Source organism: Cupressus sempervirens, chromosome 6 (genome assembly GCF_028749045.1).
Source record: "Cupressus sempervirens isolate cs-2001-9-10 chromosome 6, ASM2874904v1, whole genome shotgun sequence".
NCBI lineage: Eukaryota > Viridiplantae > Streptophyta > Pinopsida > Cupressales > Cupressaceae > Cupressus > Cupressus sempervirens.
Genome location: NC_143123.1, coordinates 289119725 through 289141358, shown reverse-complemented (window position 1 = coordinate 289141358; position 21634 = coordinate 289119725). Strand labels below are relative to the sequence as shown.

At 36.1% G+C, this 21634-nt stretch overlaps 1 protein-coding gene across 2 annotated transcripts in view; it reads right to left on the bottom strand.

The window, feature by feature from the left end:
- LOC149552347 (Transducin/WD40 repeat-like superfamily protein) overlaps positions 1–21634 on the bottom strand; it is a 94456-nt gene that overhangs the window by 45040 nt on the left and 27782 nt on the right. The window contains exon 2 of one of the 2 annotated variants that reach the window (XM_089787883.1): positions 11248–11348. The exons of the other annotated variant lie outside the window; for it this stretch is intronic. The gene's annotated coding sequence lies outside the window, so the exon portion shown is untranslated. The remainder of the gene's footprint in view (positions 1–11247; positions 11349–21634) is intronic. 2 annotated transcript variants of the gene reach the window in all.

The window sequence follows — 21634 nt, the reverse complement described above, 5'->3', positions numbered from 1 at the left end:
AATATGCACAAAATGAGGCAGGAAACAAGCAGGAAACCAAGGCCATGGCATCCCCAATGGGAGATTTTACTTCTACAAAGTCGCAAACAGGTGCAAGGACTTCCTCTTTCGTTGGGCCACGAAAACAAAGATCAAGAAATATGGGTGGGCATTTATCAAACTTTTGGGATTAACATGATACTCCTAGTGCTCATTCTAGATTGCAAGGCAGTACATAAAACAAAGAGATGTACAGCAGACAATGGTGGCAATTGCAAGACTTATGTAATCCAACAATATTCCTTTCAATGCTTTATCTAGTCCATATTAGAATCAATTAGTTACCACAATGACCATGTCTAATAAGGTGTTCAAGATCCCAAGTTGTTAAGAGGTGAGTGGGCCATTGTTGCAAGATGAGGTCCAAAACACTCATTTGACTTGTAGAAGAGCAAAGTAGAATTTGGGAATGAAAGGGTTGCACCATTGTATCTGATGGGTGGACAAATGGCAATAATAGGCGATCATAACTTTCCAGCTATTTCAAAGGGACGATTAGGTTTATTTTTAAATTAGTTGATGCCTCTGATCAAGTGAAGAATGCAAAGACTTTCTGTAAGATATTGGATGAGATGGTGGTAGAAGTGAGAGTGGGTAATGTCATCCAAATCGTAACTGATAATATAGTTGCATATGTGGTAGTTGGTAAACTTTTGATAAACTTTCTTTATGTGGCAGTCAAGACAATGGAGCCCTTGTGTTGCCCATTGTCTTAACTTGCTCCTTGAGGACCTAGAAAATTTGAGTTCAGTGTAAAAGGTGATTGAGGATGACAAACAATATCAAAAAGTACATCAACAATACACATGGGTCCTGAGCCTTTTAAGAGGGCATATTGATGGTAAGATTCTTGTGCGATTAGGGGTCACACGCTTTGCTACTAATTTTCTCACATTGTAAGAGCATATTAAACCACATTGTCCAACCTATAGCAGATGTTTGTCAGTGAGAGATGGTTGGAGAGTCCTTATGCTAAGAAGCCTGAAGCAGAAAAGGTTGTAAAGGTTGTTTCTGATGTTAGATTTGCAAAGATAATGGAGGAGATCATCAATGTAAATTTTCAAACCTTGATTAATGATTTATTGATTTATTATTTAATTTTCAGATATTGCAATGTGCTGATTTTTGTTAAATTTCTTAACCTTCAATGTTGGACTTCTTCCGGCCAAGAAATGACCCCTAGTCCTTTTTCCTTGGCATCTTCTTTCGTTCTTTGTTGTTTTGTTCTTTTGTGGGCACCGTTTGGTGTCTCTGTTGTGGGTGGTTTCCATTGTTTGTAAACTTACAGTCCCTTCGACCCTTGTCGATCTCTTGTTAAACATTAATAAATTTATCTTATCTTGTCTTATCTATCTTATATACAGGAGTCAAAGCCCTTGGTGAGGGTTTTGCAAAAGGTAGATGGCGATAAAAAACCTATGGGGTATCTATATAAGGCCATAGATAAGGGCCAAAGAGGCCATTCAAGACATGTATGAGTCAAACAACACCAAATATAAACCCATTGGCATGAACCCATATGGAACATAATCAATAAGAGAAGCAACCGACAACTCCATCAACATATTCATATTGTTGCCTACAACTTTAACTTCAAGTTTTACTTCTCTAACACTTCTAGAGTAGATGCAACAGTTCAGGTTGGCCTAGACACATATATTCAGAGATTAGTTGAAGATGAGAACCTTTGAGACCTTGTACTTATAAGTTACAAAGCTATAATAAAGTCGATGGGCCATTGTTTTCTTCACCTAATTGCAAACATAGGAGAGACAATTTGTAGCCAAGTAAAAATACATGTGTTTAGTTTTATTATACCATTTATTTTGCTCATTAAGTTTAATGAAGTCTTTACCAAATTATAAATGACTTATCCTTGTAAATCTGTGGTGGGAAGATTATGGTGCCACAACACCTAATTTTCAAAAGCCTGTCATCTAAATATTATCGCAGCCCTGTAGTGCTTTTGGTTGTAAATGTAATTAGAGTATTTTTGAGGTCATACACACAAAGAAGAGTGATAGGTTGACTCATAAGCACTTAAATGACTAAGCTTGTGTGTGGTGCAACCTTCGATTGCACAAAAAGGCGCAAGGAAAAGCTTCACAAAAAGCACTTGACTTGAATGACATTGATCCAAATTCAACAAATTGGGTTGTTGCTCCTAATAGTGATGATGTTGATGTGGATGTGGATGTGGATGTGGATTGTTCTTTTATTGTTGCTAGCTGAGTTCGAGATGGAGGAAGATGGCCGAGCTGAAGAAGTGGCAAAACGTGAGGAGGAAAGTGAGCTTGGTCATCCGTCAAAGGCTTCTATTGAACCACCTTTTCAGGCCCCATTTGAGGATGTTGCAACTACTTCAGCACCTCCCACTCAGCAACAACCATCTCTTTTTAGCTCTAGTCATGGACACAATTTATGATATCAGCTCCTAGTTTTCATTGATCTGAAACTTGGACACAATATGTACTCAGAAGTTGTAATTATGGAGTTTGACTTCAAATATGTATTAACCACAATTTTATTCAGACGTTGCACTTGTTTTTTGGTATATGCTTATATGTTAATTTGCTCAGCTGTAATTGCTATGTATTTAACTCAAAATTTTGATTATTATATGATGGAAATCTCAAATCAGTATATGTTCTGCAAATTTAGTTTAAATGTCTGTTTTTAAGAATATTTTGAGAAATAACATATTTTCAAATGTTCGACAAAAGTACCGTATCTATTACCAATTTTTTCACTGATTTTTTCACTCAGTTTTGGGCAAGTCCAAGTTTTTCAAAACAATTGGGCCAATTGAGTAATTCTTGAGTCTGAGCTCTCCAACTATGATTCCAAATTTCCAACAAATGTAATCTATTTACAAATTGATTTCCATAATAAAATTACATAATTGTAATGCAAATTCAGATAAAATCCTGATTTAGGTCTACAAAAAATATTATTTAACATCAAAGAATTAATATCAGAAATCTAAGATAATGTACAAACAATCTTTCTCAAAATCAAAGTATCCTAAAACAAGTAATATGTCTTTCATAGCTCATTTTCATAGTCAACCATATTGGAACCTGATGGAAAAGCTTGATAGGACAACTAAAGACTGTCTTCCTCAACCAAGCCTAAGGGCATGGAATAGACCTCCAATCCATTTGGCCCCTTGGCCCACAAGCATGGCAGACCTCCAATTCGTCCATCTTAGGATGACATGCTTGATAAAGGAAGACCATTACTGATGCATCTCCTTATTTGCAAACATTCTGATTGATTCCAAACATGTTTGCTGATGGAAATTAGGCAAAAATCTATTGATTATATATTCCTTGATGGATGGGCAGTTTAATGATATAAATAAGACTTAAAGCTTCCTAACAGATTAATGTTGAAATAAATATAATAATGCTTGCATACCACTTATAGATTGACATTTTTAATCTAACTCGGGTATACTTCTAAATTCTTTTTGAATTCAAACTTAATTATTCAATGCCCACAAATGGATTGGTCTCCCTCTTTTATATCTTCCATGGTGAGATGAATAGTCGCCATGTCTTACCATCACCACCATTAACAAAGGGTACATCGCTTCTAAACCCAAGCACTGCCTTAAAACAGTTCACTGAGTCAGCCATTTTAATAAATAGCTGCATTTCCCCTTTTATTTTATCCTAGTCTGGCCTTTAAACGTTACATAAGCTGTCACCTAGGAAAAGTATTTCTAAACTGACAGCTGAAATGATATTGATGCAGGGCCATTGACCACTCTTTCTTTTTGGTTTGTTTTGGTTTGGTTTAGGTTTTCGTCTCAATTTTGGATTTGTGAATGGTTAGAGTCAACCTCTGTTCCTCTTTCCTCAGTTGACATGCAACCTAAAGTTGTGGGGTTATTTGCCCATGTTTGCTAGAGGAGGATCTGGGATTCCTCTAGCATAGTCCACCCCATGTCACAAAGCTCTAGAATCAATTACCCATGGTTGCAAGTGCAAGTTGGGCCAATTATGGAAGTAAAGGAACAGTAAAGAAAGGGAATACACAACGAACATAACAGAGCATTGAGGGAAGATAGCTAAGTGGTCATTTTTTGGAGAGGAGATGAAACAAACAGATTTTCATAACAAAATAAAGGAGAACTAATATCTGGTTTCACATAGGAATGAAAGAGTTTTCCTCAACTAACTATTGAAACAAAATATCTTGAATCCTTTTCATGAGACATTCACTGAAATAACTGAAATAACGATTAACTAAAATAACTGTAATAACGATCAACTGAAATAACAATTAACTGAAATAGCTGTAATAACGATCAACTGAAATAACTGAAATAATGATTAACTATCTTTCCTTGCATACAAGTAAAGTAAATGCATAACATGAAATAGAAAGAGAAACATTCCAGGAGTATCTGATGAATCTTTAGTTAGTCGTGCAAGCCTCGGCTTTCGATAAGAGAAGCACTGACTTAGGCTTAACTGCCCAACCTCGGACCATATTCATCCCCACACAATCTATTCAATAGAAAGGCCCTCCCTACTCCAGGATCAGGCTTGGGCTACTTCTAGTCTAGCCACTTGAGCATTTCGGTGTTTATATCTGCACAGTTATGGACAGACATGTCTGAATAACTGGCACTACTGACATCATGTGATCATAGATGACAAACATGCCTTTAACGACCTTGGCCAAGGTTTTCGGATGGGTTCAATGACTCAATCACCACCGCTCGACTTGACAACAGGGGAACAATAAGTATGAACATGCATGAGCTATTAAATGATTTTCCCTTTTTAAAAATATTTATGTGTTTGTTATGTCACATCTGATTTTGCTTCCACGTTGATTGCATATTTCTTTCCCACCTCTTCCATGGCCATTCAGTCGGGTGAGTCCCAGGTGTTTAATTCTCAAAGTTTAACCAACTCATTCTGCTAATCTTCAACTGATATAATAATATTCCAAGTTTCAATATATCACAGCCTACATGACTTGAGGAAAAATAATCTTGAGGCTTGCAAAAAAAGAATACCATTTGATTCTGATACATAGCAATAAAAGAAAAAGCTGTAACAATACATCATGATCAATCAGTCTTGACTCAACATGGGAAGACCCACAAAGAAACTATTCAGTGATATCGAACAAGGATGTTTGTATGGTATTTTGTGGAATTATATCCTACTGTTGTAAACACAAATGCAGTAGTAGAAAAATATGCATCAATCGAATATGGAAGCTGACCACATAACTTGGTAAGTCTTGATGATAACTGAACCTTGGCTAGACGTTATCAACCGGTTCCTTTATGGTAGAAATTCTAAATGCCAAGGTTCAGAATGTTTTCCAATCACGACTTTCAACAAGCAAGAATATTGAGAGGGAAAAAATGTGACCATATCTGAGTTCAAAATCGTGAGGGAGGAGAAATACAAATCATTGTCTCTTATGGATTCTCACGGCCTCATAAATAAAGGCATTCGAAGAAGCAAGCAATACTATTACAATAATAGATAAGTCGTCTATTATTAGTTAATGGTTATCTATTGTAAATATCTAGTTAGCTTTAGTTAGCTTTCACTTTTTTAGCTTTATCTGTTAGAATAGAATATTTCTAATCTTTTTGATAGTTTCCTAAGGAAATATCACTTTATTCTTTTGTATAAATTGACCTTTCAATCTCTATTAATAACAAGCAAGTATTTACCAATTACTTCCATAATATGGTATCAGAGCCTAGACTTCAAATTTTTTCAAATTTTTTATAATTTCTTTCGAAATTATTTGCTCCAAAAAAAATTTGAAATCCTTTTTGAAGTCTTTTACGTGCTTCATAAAACCTAGTCACCGCTAGGGTTTCAGAGACAAAAATTTGTGAATTCGTTTGAAAAAATGGCATTTTTTCTTGGACGTTTTTTCTTAAAATTGCAATCTGCAATTTAGTGATTTCTTGGGTGTTATTTTTTCTTGGGTGTTTTGGTTTGTGTTGTCCCTACAAAAACGCTTCTGTTCTTAAACAAATCGGGCACCTTTTTGCCTGCAAGCGTCCTCTTTTCTGCCATTTTTACCTCCATGGCTGCCGACTGTATTTTTTCGAAACCCTAATTTTTGAGCTCGAAAAAATATTTTGATTTCAGATTCTTGGTGGGTTTTTCAAGAGCTCAATTGAGTTGTTGTCTGTTTTTTCTAAGGTACCTCGATTTTCGAGCCAACGGATCCAAAAAACAACAGCATATTCCTTCTGGGTTTTTCGAGCTCTCTTTTGGGTCACTCTCTAATTTTTCTAGGTCTTCTATTTTTTTGCCTCAATGAACATGTCTTCACAAATTTTCACAATTTATCATTGAAAAATGTGCCATGGCAACTCTGACAAACATTATGCTCGAGCATAACTCCAAATTCAATGGTCAAAATTATGGCACCTGGAAGCAGCGAACCATCACAATTTTTGAATATTGGAACACCGATCATCTTGTTCTAGGTGTTACGAAGTGTCTGAATTCTCTGGGTTCTGATCAAGATACATGGGATCTGAATAATCGAGAGGCAATGATGCTTCTCAAATTATCTGTGGCTGATGACCAACTTTCTCAGATTCCATCTGGCAAGACAGCTGTCGAGATCTGGACACATCTCAAATGTCCTCATGAGACTTTTGAAAAAAGCAAAGCCTTTTTCTGAAAAACATTCTTTTCTATTGTCATTGATGAGCGCACCTCACTCCAGGCACACCTGAATCGGATTCAGGAAATCCGTGATCAATTACTTGCCATTGGTTGCAAGATGGAGGAAAAGGATATTGTGGTTATCACTCTTTAGAGTTTACCAAAATCCTATGAGCATTTTATCAAGACTCTCAATATCACATCTTCTGGTGTTGATATGAAGTTCATTGATCTTTGCATACTACTGCTTCAGCAAGATCACTAGAAACAACAGTTCGGTAGCAGCTCCAGTTCTACCTCCACAGAGCAAGCCTTTGTTGCGAAATCCTTTTAGAAGGATAAAAGCAAATTTCAACAACCATCTCAGCAGAAGTCTTCTGCTCCAACATCAAATGGTTCTCGAAAGAAGAACATTCAATGCAACTACTGCCACAAGTTTGGACACATGAAGGTTGAATGTCGAAAATGCTTAGCTACACAATCTAAGCAATCAGGTTCGCAGCACAAAGCAAATAGTGCAGAGCACACTGAGCAGGCGGAATCTGCCTTTTACGCCTTTATAGCTAAAAGACCTGCAGATCATGTGAAGTCGTTTGCCTCGTACATTGATTTAGGTGCCTCATTTCACTCACCACAGAGACTAGTTTACTGACTACCAACCTTATTCAAACTATGTTATTTTTGGTGGTGGAGAAGAGTACACAATTGTTGGTAAAGGCAACATTCAGATTCACTCTGTTGGAAGGAATATCATATTCCTTGATGTGTACTACATTTCAAGGATGGAACTAAATCTACTCTCAGTCAGTCAGTTGCTGCGACATTCTCCACACTTGGCAGTCACCTTCAGTTCACATCAGTGCACCATCGCTTATCAGGCAACTAAGTCTATTGTTGCAGTGGGTCTTGAGGATCATGGTCTTTTTAGACTTACTGATTCTGGTGATTCTCAGGATTTAGCTATGGCTGCTCGGTGATCTTCTATTAACACACTTTGGCATCAGCAATATGGGCACTTAAATGTGCATTATCTCTCACAACTTGCTCGGGATGAGCTTGTTCTTGGATTGCCAGAGATTCAGACTCAACAGCTTGGAGTTTGTGACGCATGTCAAGCTAGGAAGCAACATCGCACACCTTTTACCAATGGCGACTCATGGCAAGCTTCTCAGGTACTTCATCTTGTACATGTCGATATCTGCGGCCCTATGGCCACTCCTTCTGTTCTTGGGTCCAAGTATTTTTTGTTGTTTGTTGATGATTTCAATAGAAAAATGTGAGTGCATTTCATTAAAAAGAAATCAAATGCATTTCCTGTATTTCAAAAGTTTAAACCTTTAGTTAGAAGAGTTTGAGAAATCTATTATTACTCTTAGATCAGACAATGGGGGGAATTTTGTTCTAATGTTTTCTCCAGCTTCTTGGATACACATGACATCAAACACCAGTTAACCACACCCCACACGCCACAACAGAACAATGTAGTTGAACGTCAAAACAGGACAATCACCGAGATGGCTTGATCCATGCTCGAACACAGACATGTTCCGAAACAGTTTTGGGCAAAAGCAGTTAACACTGCAGTTTATCTGTTGAATCGGTCACACACAGTGGCGGTCAAAGATAAAACTCTGGAAGAGGCCTGGTCAGGTCACAAGGCCAGAATCAGTCACCTGAAAGTTTTTGGCTCCCTTGCTTTTATTTGGATCCCTGATGCGTCATGCACCAACTTGGATGCCGAGAGTCAGAAACTCATGCTTGTTGGATATAGCAGTCTTCACAAAGACTACTGCCTGATCGATGTTGAGACATCTTGTCTCATTTATAGTCGTGATGTAGTCTTTGATGAGCAGCAAGGACCTTTCATGCATGTTTCTCTTGTTCCTGATCCAGCAAACCAGCCTATGCAAGCTCATGATTTGGGAGTTCAGCTTCCATGAGGTCCACCTGATGGAAGCGCTCCAATAGCTCCTGCAGCTCCAGCGATACCTGTGCAGACACCTTCGGCTTCTACTGCAGGATCACCTCACTTTGTAGATGCTTCACCTGAGTTTGATCCAGATTCTTCTGATAAGGATCCTGCTGATCAAGCATCTCCTGGTACTAATGTTGGTCATTCTCCTATCCGGCCTAAGGGGTGGGCTAAGACACTTGCCGATCTTCGTGATGATGAGTTCATTGATGGGAGAACTGCTCAAAAAAAGAGCAAAACTATAGATTCTATTAACTTTGCTCTCATGGCCAACATTCACAGTGTGTTTGAACCTCAAACATATTCCGAGGCTAAAGGAATTCCAGAGTTGGAATAGGCCATGACATCTGAACACCAAAGCTTGCTGAAGAACAACACCTAGGTCCTTTCTTATCTTCCACCACGGAAGAAACCAATTGGCTACAAATAGGTCTACAAAATCAAATACAAATCAGATGGTACTTTGGGTAAGTACAAAGCTCGTTTAATTGCGAAGGGCTTTTCTCAGCGTCAAGGCATTGATTATGAGGAGACCTTTGCTACTACTGCAAAAATGAGCACCATCAGATTAGTCCTAGCCATGGCAACACAGTTTGGCTAGAAGGTGCATCAGATGGAAGTCAAGAGTGTTTTCCTAAATGGTGATCTTCATGAAGAGGTCTACATGACGCAACCTCCTGGTTTCAAGGTTGCTGGTAAAGACCATCAGGTTCTCAGATTGGTAAAAGCTCTCTATGGCTTGAAGCAAGCCCCTCAGGCATAATACATAAAATTTGATAAGTACCTCAATGATCAAGGCTTCAAGAGGAGTTCTTCAGACTCAAATCTGTAAATGAAGACTACTAACAGTGACATCATCTTTTTGGTTATTTATGTGGATGATATGATCATTACTAGCAGTTTGGCATCTTTGATTCATGGAATCAAACAGAATTTATGCTAGTCTTTTGATATGATTGACCTTGGGCTCATGCATTATTGCCTAGGTGTTGAAGTTTGGCAACAGTCTTCTGGTATATTCATCTCTCGATCCAAATATGTCAGGGCTCTATTAGACAAATTCTGTATGCAGGATTGCAAACCTGCATCTACACCTATGGAGAAAGGTCTCAAGTTATCATCAAAGTCTAATTCTCCTTCCGTTGATGATCCTACATATAGGCAACTAGTAGGCAACCTCATCTACCTCTTTGCTACTAGGCCTGATATCAGCTTCGCAGTCAGCTATATTTCACGCTTTATGACAGCTCCTAAGGTTGATCATTGGATGGCAACAAAGCGTGTGCTTCGTTATGTGAAGGGCACTTCAAACTATGGACTTTTGTACTCTCGAAGTTCTAAACTCAGTGGGTTCATAGATTCAGATTGGGCAGGCTCTATTGATGATAAAAAGTCAACCTCTCGATATGTGTTCAGTTTGAGATCCGATGCAGTCACATGGACCAGTAAGAAGCAGTGGGCAGTTTCTCTCTCCTCTACAGAGGTCGAATACAGAGGGACTGTTAAGGCAGGTTATGAAGTTGTTTGGCTTCGTCGAATGCTTGGAGATATGCAGATATCACCAGCAGGACCAACTACTCTATTTGTTGATAACAAAGGCATTATCAAGTTAGCACGAAAACCAATCTTCCATGAACAAACCAAGCATGTGGATGTTCACTGTCATTACATATGACAACTAGTTGAAGACAAGACTATAGATTTGCAGTATGTTCCTACCACAGATCAGACTACAGACATTCTCACCAAGCCTCTTGGTCCTAATAAGTTTGTCAAATTTAGAGGACACCTTGGTATTCTAGAGAAATTAACCATTAAGGGAGGGTATTACAATAATAGATAAGTTATCTATTTTTAGTTAATGGTTATCTATTGTAAATATCTAGTTAGCTTTAGTTAGCTTTCACTTTTTTAGCTTTATCTGTCAAAATAGAATATTTCTATTCTTTTTTATAGTTTCCTAAGGAAACATCACTTTATTCTTTTGTATAAATTGACCTTTCGGTCTCTGTTAATAACAAGCAAGTATTTACCAATTACTTCCGTAATACATAACTCCTGAACGGTTTTAAAATGTCTTCTTGCTTCATCGATATCAAATGCCAAATGTACATATTGGTTTCTAGCAAGAAATTGAATAAATATGGAAAAAGATTTGAAGGTTATAAATCAAGGATAATTTACAATATATTTATCTATTTGCACGTAGATGTATTTATGAGATGGCATCATATTATTTATTTTATCCAAGATTGTATCTATTATTATGTATATCTAAATACATGCTTTATTTGGAAGATTATTTTATCTTCTTGTACATGTATTTAAATGTACGTACTAGAAAAAATCTTGTATAAAAATAATATTATGGTCTCACCTTTATTTCTATATCTATGTGTACATACATAACTATACATTATAATGATGTGGTGGAAAAGTCAATCAAAAACCATCTGAGGTGCACATTATTTTTAATTAATTAAAAATAACTAATATTTTAAATATTTATTTAATAGCTCATGCATGTCCATCGATTGTATCCTGATGTTCAAGTCGCTAGGTCCTTACCAAGACAGTTAAAAGTCATAACTTTCAACCCAATAATTAGACTAAGCTAGTATCCCATTCCGTTGATCCCGTTTAGCAATGCTTCTCCCCTTCATCTTCTCCTACAACCACCCGTGCAACATTTTCCACAATAATAACAAGTTCCATGATAAATCCATAATAACATTTAATGTAGTAAATAAGGAATTTAATTATTAACCATGATTCTGAAACCAAGCAACTGCTAATCATCATTTAACAAACAATGGATAACGCCCATCATGATTAAACATTTAACATAATGAATATAACGGGTATATTTAACTAACCTTTTCACATGAATATGAAAGAAAATCCATTCAATTCAATGGCTGTAAATAAATTTAAATTAGGTCAAAATTTGGGATGTAAAACAAGAGAGAAGGGAGTAATGATCAAAAAGACGAAGGATTTGAAACAGAACTAACGAACTAGAACAACAGGATAGAGTGATCAGTTTTGGAGTTTTGTTTTTGTGTGCTGGAAAGTGTATGTCTGTGTTTTCTCATAAACAGTGATACAAGAACATCTGCTGAAGGAAAATTGGGTCGCACAGAGAGCTGAGCTTATGAAATCAGAATAACAACTTGCATCCATTGATGCTTATAATCACTGTACTTTCCCACATATACAGAAAAATAAATGTTCATTTTGTTGTTCTAGTTTATTGATGGTTCCTTGATCTGGTACCGTAAATGTTGTGTTGCCATGCTCTGTCTAAAGCCCCTAAAGTTCCTATGGCATTCTGAGTTATTGTCTTACATTTTCAAGTTCCTGTCACCATTAAAGGCAGAGTTAGTCTACAGTTATTGTTAATTTGGTATAGGTGCCCATCATTTTGATATCAGAGCCATCAAGAGACTGCAAACATGACGGTTGATTTGTATGCCACCAAGAAGTGTGCACAAAGAAAGTGGTAGAGGAGAAGGTTGAAGAGGCCATGATGAAGGGATTCTCGAGATATTGCATAACATTACAACACGACTGGATGCGATGGAGCAGGCCCAGAGGAGAGGGGCAGCAGCTGATACTATGAACGATGTTGAGGAAGCAGAGGAGCCACAAACGATTGATGATGCTCTACAAGAGATGGAAGGAGTTCAAAAAAGACTACTCAAAGCAGTCATAGTTATGGAGAAAAACCAAAGATTGAAGTTCGAACCTATTCAGGAAGCCTCAATGTCGAAGAACTCATTGATTGGATCAATTAACTTGAGAAGTACTTTGAATATGAAAGACTTGAAGAAAAGAGAAGAGTCGTGTTTGCAGTGACAACAATCAAAGGCCATGTTGCTATGTGGTGGGATTATGTTCAGTCAGAAACACGAAAGAAGAATAAAGAAAAAATTATTTCTTGGGATAGGATGCTAGCCAAACTGAAGGCAAAGATCCTTCTCGGAGATTGCCAAACGAATCTTTTCAAAAGATTGTGAAATCTTTGAAAAAAGGATGGGTCAGGGAAAAAATATATGGAAGAGTTCTACGAATTTGATGATTCAATCATACCATAGTGAAGAGAAAATGGAAAAGGTAGCAAGATACCTAATTGATTTGAAATACAATTTGCAGGATAAATTAAGTCTAGTATCCTTGAGATCTCTCAAAGAAGCCTATCAATCTGCCATTAAGGTGGTAGAGAAGCTTGTGAGGAAGCAAAATTGGCAAGGGAGAAATAGAGGAAGAGGACAGCATGTTAGGAAACGACAGAAGCACCATCAAGATGGAGGGACTAGTAGTTCCAGTGGACCAGCCAATCGAGAAAGAGGAGGATATCAAACCAGAGGAAGTTGATCATTTAGCAAAGACGGCTATCAAAGAACAGAAAGAGGTATCTTTTGTAAATGTTTTATGTGCAATCGGTATGGTGGTCATAAAAGTTGGGTGTGTCCTAAGTTCCTACGGGGACATACAAGTCCTTGAAGAAGCAAATTGTGCAAGCAGACCAAGAAAGTGTGGGATCGCCTTCTAATCACAATGAAGAACCCGAGTTAGAAGAATCTTTGCTATTCAAAAGACTGTTGTTGAAGCCATCCAAGGAGAGTCAAGAACCAGTACAAAGAAGACCTTTATACAAAACAAGGTGCAAGGAAAATGCTAAGTGCTGCAAACTCATAATACCCAATATAAGTATGGATAACCTTGTGGCTAATGACATGGTGAATAAATCAGGACTTAAGATTATTATGCACCCTACCCCTTACAAATTTTCTTGATAACAAAAGGGGCATCAGTTGTTCATAGAGGAACAGGGTTTGATAGAATTTCAAATAGAGAGGTATAAGGCTAGTGTCAATCGTGACATCATGTCCATGGATGTGTGTCATGTATTACTTGGTTGACCTTGGTAATTTAACCGAAAAGCCATGCATGATGGGAGGAAAAATATTTTACTTTTGAGAAAAATGGTATCAAGCATACATTGCAACTCTTGCAAGACCAAGAAAAGTGCAGTGGTAGTAACAGCAGCAACAAGGTAATGTTAGTGAGTGGAAAAGAGTGTTAACTTTGCAAGAACAAGAAGAGTGCAACCGTAATAAGAGTAGCAACAAGGTAATATTGATGAGTGGAAATGAGATTCTACATGCCATGGACGATAAAGAAGAGACAATTGCTTTGGTGCTCAAGCCCAAGGATGAGCTTAACACTGCAAAGTTGAATGGGTTGCCTAAAGAGATCCAAAAAACCTTGAAGGAGCATACGGATTGTAGCAGCAGATTTGTCTAATGAGGAGTGTTAGTCATTACATAAATTTATTTCCTAGTGCCAGCCTTCCAAACAAGAAAGCATATAGATTGACTCCTAAGGAAAATGAGGACATTAAGAAAAAAGTTGAAGAATTACATGAGAAAGGGTTAATAAGAGAGAGTATTAGCCCTTATAATGGTGGAATATTATAAAAAATACTAAATAATTTTGATCACTCCAACATGGGCACGAAGGAAAATGCTTAATGCTATTCCTAAACTTATCACAATGAAGACAATAAAATGCTGAATAAACCATTTTCAATTGAAGAAGTGAAAACAGCTCTATTCAAGATGAATCCACATAAATCACTAGGTCCCAATGGTTTTCAAGCTTTCTTTTTTCAAAAGTGTTGGGATATAATTGGAGATGATCTATGGAAGGCAATAGAAGCAACAAGGAAAGCCAGATTATTGCTAACAGAAATCAATCGTACATTCCTGACTCTCATCCCCAAAAAATCAGAGTATGATGAACTAGGTCATTTTAGACCAATAGCGCTCGCTATGTAATATCATTTATAAAATTTTATCAAAAGTATTAGCACTCAGATTAAAAAGCATTCTCCCAAAATTTATATCTGAAGAACTGACTAGTTTTGTTCCTAGAAGATCTATTTTAGATGGGATTATCATTATTCAAGAAACCATTCATGCAGCTCAAATCAATAAAGAAGCATGTATGCTCATGAAATTAGACATTTAAAAAGCATACGATATGGTAGATTCGAGATTCTTATGTAAGACTCTAGAAGAATTTGGTTTCTCACATCAGTTGGTAAACCTCATCTTTAACTGTATATCCACTCCTAAAATATCACTCCTAATAAACGAAGCTCCAAAAGGTTTTGTCAACATCTCAAGAGGAATTAGACAAGGAAACCCTATTTCACCTTTCTTATTTATCATTATGGTGGAAGCTTTTGGAAGAGCTATAAAAAAATCACAAGAAGAAAGAAAAATTAAGGGAATAACAGTAACTGAAAATATTCCAAACATAACTCACCAGAGAAAAATTAAGGGAATAACAGTAACTGAAAATATTCCAAACATAACTCACCAGCAATTTGCAGACAATACAATTTTACCTGGGAAAAGCTCAATAGAAGAAGCATGAAACTTTAAGCAAATTATACAAGAATATACGGAAGCATCAGGGCAAATGGTAAACGCTGAAAAATTAGGAATCTTCTTCATTAATACTAAACCAGCATTAGAGAACGACATTTGTAATATGTGGGATATAAGAAAGGTTCATTTCCATGTAAGTACTTAGGTATTCATCTAGAAAAATGAACAAGAAATCCTATAAACATGGATCTAATGTTAGAAAGTATTGACAACCAAATAATTAGAAAGGGAGATAGTTAACCAAGGCAGGTTGAGCTACAAAAATTAAAGCAGTACTTTCAGCCATTCCTACATATCATATTTCATGCCTTCCTTTACCTAGAGGTATGAATAAGAAATTAGAAAGCAAACTTTAATAAAAAAATGGGCAAGGTACAGATGAGAAAAAGAAATTAGCCTTAATCAAATGTGAAAATATATGTAGACCTAAAGAGCTAGGAGGTTTAAAAATTAAAAATCTGATTTGGCAAAATGAAGCCCTAGGAGCAAAGCTAATTTGGCGCATGTTTTGAGAAAAAGATAACAAATGGGCAAGAATCCTTTTTAACAAATATTTGGGTGAAGTTGATCCTATCTCACTATTCCGGACCGGAAATTCACCAAAGGGGTCAAGTACCTAGAGCTTCATGTTAAAATGTTGTTCGATCATCAGCAATAATGTAACATGGGATATTGGGAAAGGGGATGAAGCATTATTCTAAATAGACTCCTAGGATGGTCTTCCCTCTCTTGATAGTTTCAATTTATCAAGTAACATTAAGAGCATTCTAATTCAACTTTGGGGGAAATAAGTTTACAATTACAGGCATATCAAAGAGGAGACTGGGCAGCAAGGATGGGGATGGAGATCCCTAGACGAAACGGGTCTCTCTCCTGCAGAAAAAAAGGAATTCACAAAATTTCTTAGTCAAAGATTAGTCTCCTATAAAAATAGGCATGATAAATTAATATGGGGACCATCAAAAGATGGGAACTATAGTGTTAACAAAGGCTATGAGCTCATTATCAACTCACAAAAATGGGAGGAAACCTATATTCCTGTTAATCTATGTTGGGATTTGGCATGCTTACTTAAAGCAGGAATATTTTTATGGGCCACAATTCAATAGAGGATAGTGATTACAAATAGATGTACAAAAATGGGATTTGAAGGCCCTTCCAGATGTATATTGTGTAAAGCCAACTCAGACAATGCTGAACATTTACTATTCCAATGCGCTTACACAAAGAAATATTGGGACTAGCTTTATATAAAAATCAAAATGGTCTTCTCCATTTCGTAAAAACCTTGAGAAACACCTAAAAAGTTGGCCTACCTACAAAAGTAAGAAAGTATATAGTAAATTATGGAATATTGTAAAGATTCTGTCAAATTCCTTATCTCTGAATCAGACTCTTAATCAAATCTTTAAATGTTGAGAATGGTCTTCTAAGAATTCTAAATACTGATGGAGTTAATTCCTAATTTTATGCAGATCCAATAATGAATATTCGACTTTTGATTGTGAGGAAGTATCTCTAATATTATTTGCAAGATATAGATACTTAGAGGGCAGACTTTGTTTTAGCTGTGTGTCCTTAATCTGTATCTATAACCTCCCTATATATCCTTCTAAAGTGTATGTCCCTCAAAGGGACATAACCCTTCCTAAACTAGCACTAACTAAACTACATCTAAGTTGGCGATTAGAGAAGACAAATTAATAACACCTAACTATGTGTTAGTTTAGTTAAGCATCATACTATTGCTTCCTGAAAAGTCGTTGGCTCCTAGGAAGAGTTATATATATAATATACTGCCAGTTTAGACATATATAATAAGAAGAGGAAGTACAGTCTGTACTATCAAACCTGTAGGTTATCTGGTTAATATTCTTAACACTCCCTCTTAACCAGATAATCCTACAGAGAGATAGCAACACCAATACAAATGAATAAGCAAGAATTAATACTCTATATCTGTCTGTTTCTTCTTAGTATGTGTTATCATAGAACACATGATACAAAGTCATATTACTAAACCTATGATATAACAAATCACTGCTACTAGTGATATTATACAGGATAAATATGAAGAGTAATCTCTTCATTTATCCAAGGTGTAATTTCATAGAAACTGGTATTTCTATATCACAACAAGATCCTAAGTTTTAAAATCTACCAGAATACAGGATAAACCCGAAGAATACTAAGATCCTTCCTTTATCCAATTTGTGACCCATGAGCATAGCAATGTCAATATCACAATATGATCTAAAACTCATTTAGATCTTACGGTAAAATCTATTGTTTAGAACATTATCTAAGAGATCATCATCTCTCATAATGCCTTTTATACAAATGTTCATTATTTCAGAGATCATCACCTCTTTAAATAATGAATACATATAGTGGAGCACATAACAGTCAATAGCCTAACAAAATTAAATTATTTTATTAATAATCAAAAGAGTACAAATAGATTACAACTCAACCATACCAAGTCTCCTCCTGAAATGTTCTATCTTCACTCTAGATAGAGGTTTGGTGAGTATGTCTGCTGTCTGATCTATAGTGCAAATGTATTCCAATTTTACAGGATTCCTGTCTACCATATCTCTTACATAATGGTAAGCAATTTCAATATGCTTGGACCTGTCATGGAAAACTAGATTCAGTGAGAGCCTGATGGAACTCTAATTACCACAATGAATAATCGTAGGATTCATGGCTTTCCCAAATAATCCCACAGGTAACTTCCTCAACCAGATTGCTTCTCGAGAGGCCATCGCTACTGCAATGTATTCGGCTTCTGTGGAGCTCTGAGCTACTGAAGACTGCTTTCTCTAAATCCAAGATATCATAGCTGATCCTAAACTGAAACAGCATCCTGAAGTACTTATTATATCTTTAACACTTACACCCCAATCTGAGTCGGTAAATCCATGCAAGTCTAAAGCAACTTTCTCATATTTGAGTCCAAAATTAAGAGCGCCTTGTATGTATCTCATTATGTGTTTAACCGCAACTAAGTGAATCTCCTTTGGTTCATGCATAAACTGACTTAAGGCATTAACTGAATAGCAAATATCTGGCCTTGTATTTACTAAGTACATAAGGGACCCAATCATCTGTTTGTAGAGAGTAGAATCTATGGAAGGTGATTTTGCTACTACTTCCTTAAGTTTACGTAGATTAGTTTCCATTGGAGAAGACATAGGTTTGCAATTCCACATTCCAAATCTCTTCAAAATGTCTAGTGTATACTTTCCTTGATTAAGTATGATACTGTTAGAATTCTGTCGTACTTCCAGTCCTAGGAAATAATGAAGGAGTCCCAAATCTTTCATTTTGAACTCTCTAGTTAGATCTTTCTTGCACTAATCTATGAGATGATCATCTCCTGTTATTAGTAAATCATCGACATATAGTATCAGAATTACCATATCATCTTTATCTCTTTTATAATATAAATTTGGATCAGCTTCATTCTTGGAGAATCATAAGCTGGTGAGATACTTATCAATTCTTTCATACCAGGCCCTGGGAGCCTGTTTAAGCCCATAGATGCTTTCTTGAGCCTGCAAACAAATGCATTAGGATCATGAGTTTCAAATCCTTCCGGTTGCTCCAGATATACTTCTTCTAAAATCTTTCCATTTATGAATGTTGTTTTTACATCCATCTGATGCACCTTTCATCCCTTTGATGCGGCAATTGCTAAGACTGCTCTTACAGAGGTATATCTGGCAACAGGAGTAAAGGTTTCTTCATAATCAATCCCTTTTTTCTGAAAAAATCCTCTAGCTACAAATCTAGCTTTATACTTCTCAATACTACCGTCAACAACATGCTTTATTTTAAATATCCATTTGGAAGAAACAACATATTTTCTTTTAGGTCTTGGAACAATTTCCCAAACATCATTTTTCCTAATAGATTGGTATTCTTCTATCATAGGTTCTTTCCAAGTTGTATGTTTAACAGCAGCAGAAGGATTGGTTGGCTCTATTTTGGATAAATCACTCATGTTTGTTGTATAACCAGAGAATCTTTTAGGTCTTTTGCTTTCTCTAACTGTTCCGGAAGGTGCAGCAAAGTTTTGAGCTGCTTCAACTGTTTTAATGGCCCAAAGTGGTCTTTTCTTTGAATTTTCTTCAAGGTTCATATTTTGAATTTCATCTTCGATTTCTTCTAAGTTCTCCCTCTCAGACCTAGATTCACTATTTCTTTCAAAACTAGATAAAAGAGAAGGTTCATCAGAACTTATGGCTCTTTTGAATGCAAGATCTTCTTCAAAAATTACATTTCTGCTAAGTTGAATATTTTTCTGTCCAGGCATGAAAATCCTATATGCCTTAGATGTTTCACTATACCCTACAAAAATACCTTCCCTCCCAGAAGGTTCTAACTTGGTTCTCTTTTCTTTTGGAACATGGATATATACAGGACACCGAAAAATTCTAAGATGACTTATATTGGGTTTTACTTTAGTAAATACTTCTTCAAGAGTTTTATCTTTAAGATAGGAGTGGGGACTTCTGTTTTGCATATATACAGCAGTACAAAAGGCTTCTGGCCAAAGATAATATTCTAAATTTCGATCAAAAATCATAGCTCTAGCAGCTTCTATAATTGTCCTATTCTTTCTTTCTGCTACCCCGTTTTGCTCTGGATTATAAGGAACAGTGTACTCTCCCTTAATCCCTCATTTTTCACAAAACCTTTTAAACAAATCTTGGGCATATTCTCCTCTATTATCAATTCTGAGGGTTTTAATTTTATGCCCTGAAAAGTTTTCAGTTAATGTTTTGAATTATTTAAACCTTTGTAGGATTTCTTCTGATTCCTTGCATTTTAAAAAATAAATCCATGTTTTCCTAGAGAAGTCATCTATGAACAAGATATAATACCAGAAGCCTCCAAGAGAAGGAACAGACATGGGTCCACATAAATCAAAATGAATTAATTCTAGTACATTATTTGTTTTCCTAGTACTATCATGAAAGGGACTTCTGGTATTCTTACCTAGAGCACACCCTTTGCAAATATTTGGGTGGTCTTTATTTAGTTTAGGTAATCCAGTAACTATCTTCTCCATAGTGAATAAAGTTTTGAAATTTAGATGCCCTAATCTTCTATGCCATATTTCATTTATATCTTCAGCTTTGTGAACAAGGGCTTGAATAGAACGACTAGGTTCTGTATTCAATTCATACAATATCCTTTTCTTAGACCAATTAACTTTGTTTTATTGATAGAAAGTTAATACTTTGCCATCTACGAATGCAACATTGTGCCCATCATCTTCAAGTGTTGTAATTGAGATTAGGGTTCTTTTAATTCCTGGTAAATAGAGTACACCTTTAAGAAGAAGAGTATTTCCTGGTTTTAGTTTCAAAGTACAATTTCCAATTCCTTCAACGGAGTGTGTTGAGTTATCACCAATGGTAACTTCACCGTTAACCTTCTCTGATAAAGAATCTAGAAATTCTTTGTATCCCGTTATATGTCTAGAAGATTCACTATCAATTACCCATGCTTTATTTGAAATTTCAGTTGATAGAGAAGAATACAAAACACGGTTCTCAAGATCATAAGTATCTTCTTCTCTAATGACATTTGCACAATTTGCTACTTGTCTGGAATTTTTAGGACAATTAGATCTATAGTGTCCAAATTTTTCACATTCGAAACACTTTATTTTAGATAGATCTTTTGTGAGTTTTCCATTCTTTTGATTTCCCTTTTTCTTCTTGAAATGATTCTTCTTGCCCTTATAGGAGTTTGTATTAAGAACGTGAAGTTCTTCATCTTCTACTTTTGGTTTCCCTCCTTTTTTTAGTTTTCTAGATTCCTCTTGAAGACAATCATTCTTGAGTCTGTTAAAGTCTGGAAGCTTATCCCTGGTACTTATTCCTTATGCAAATGTCCCATGAATCTGACAACCCATCTATAGCCACAACTGTTAATTCTGTGTCACTAATGATGGTTCCTATGCTTGATAGTTCATCTATAATGCCGGCAACTCTTAGGAAGTAAGAATTTATCGATTCTCTTTTCTTTATCTGAATGTGATTCAGTTGCCTTTCTAGTGCAAGAACCCTAGTTGCATTATTTACTTCATAAGCATTTCGTAATGCATTCATCATATCAAAGGCAATTTGATGTTTTGTAAGCATAGGTACAATATCATTTTTTACTCCATCCAAGATGATTTGAATAGCTTTTCTATTTCCTCTGCTCCAGATAGATTTATGAGGTTCAACTGGGGGTTGTTTGGATGCTCCATCAACGAATTGTTTTACATCGTTCTCTTCAAGAATCATCATGATTCTGAATTTCTAGGCTTCAAAGTGCTCTTTCCCATCAAACCTGTCCTCGGGTCTTATTGTGTATGCCATTGAAGATAGAAGATAGTTGCTAGATATATATAGAGTCTGATGATTGAATTTTGCAGAGCCTAGGTTCTACTATCAAAGCTCTGATACCCTGTAAAGATTCTGCAAATTCCG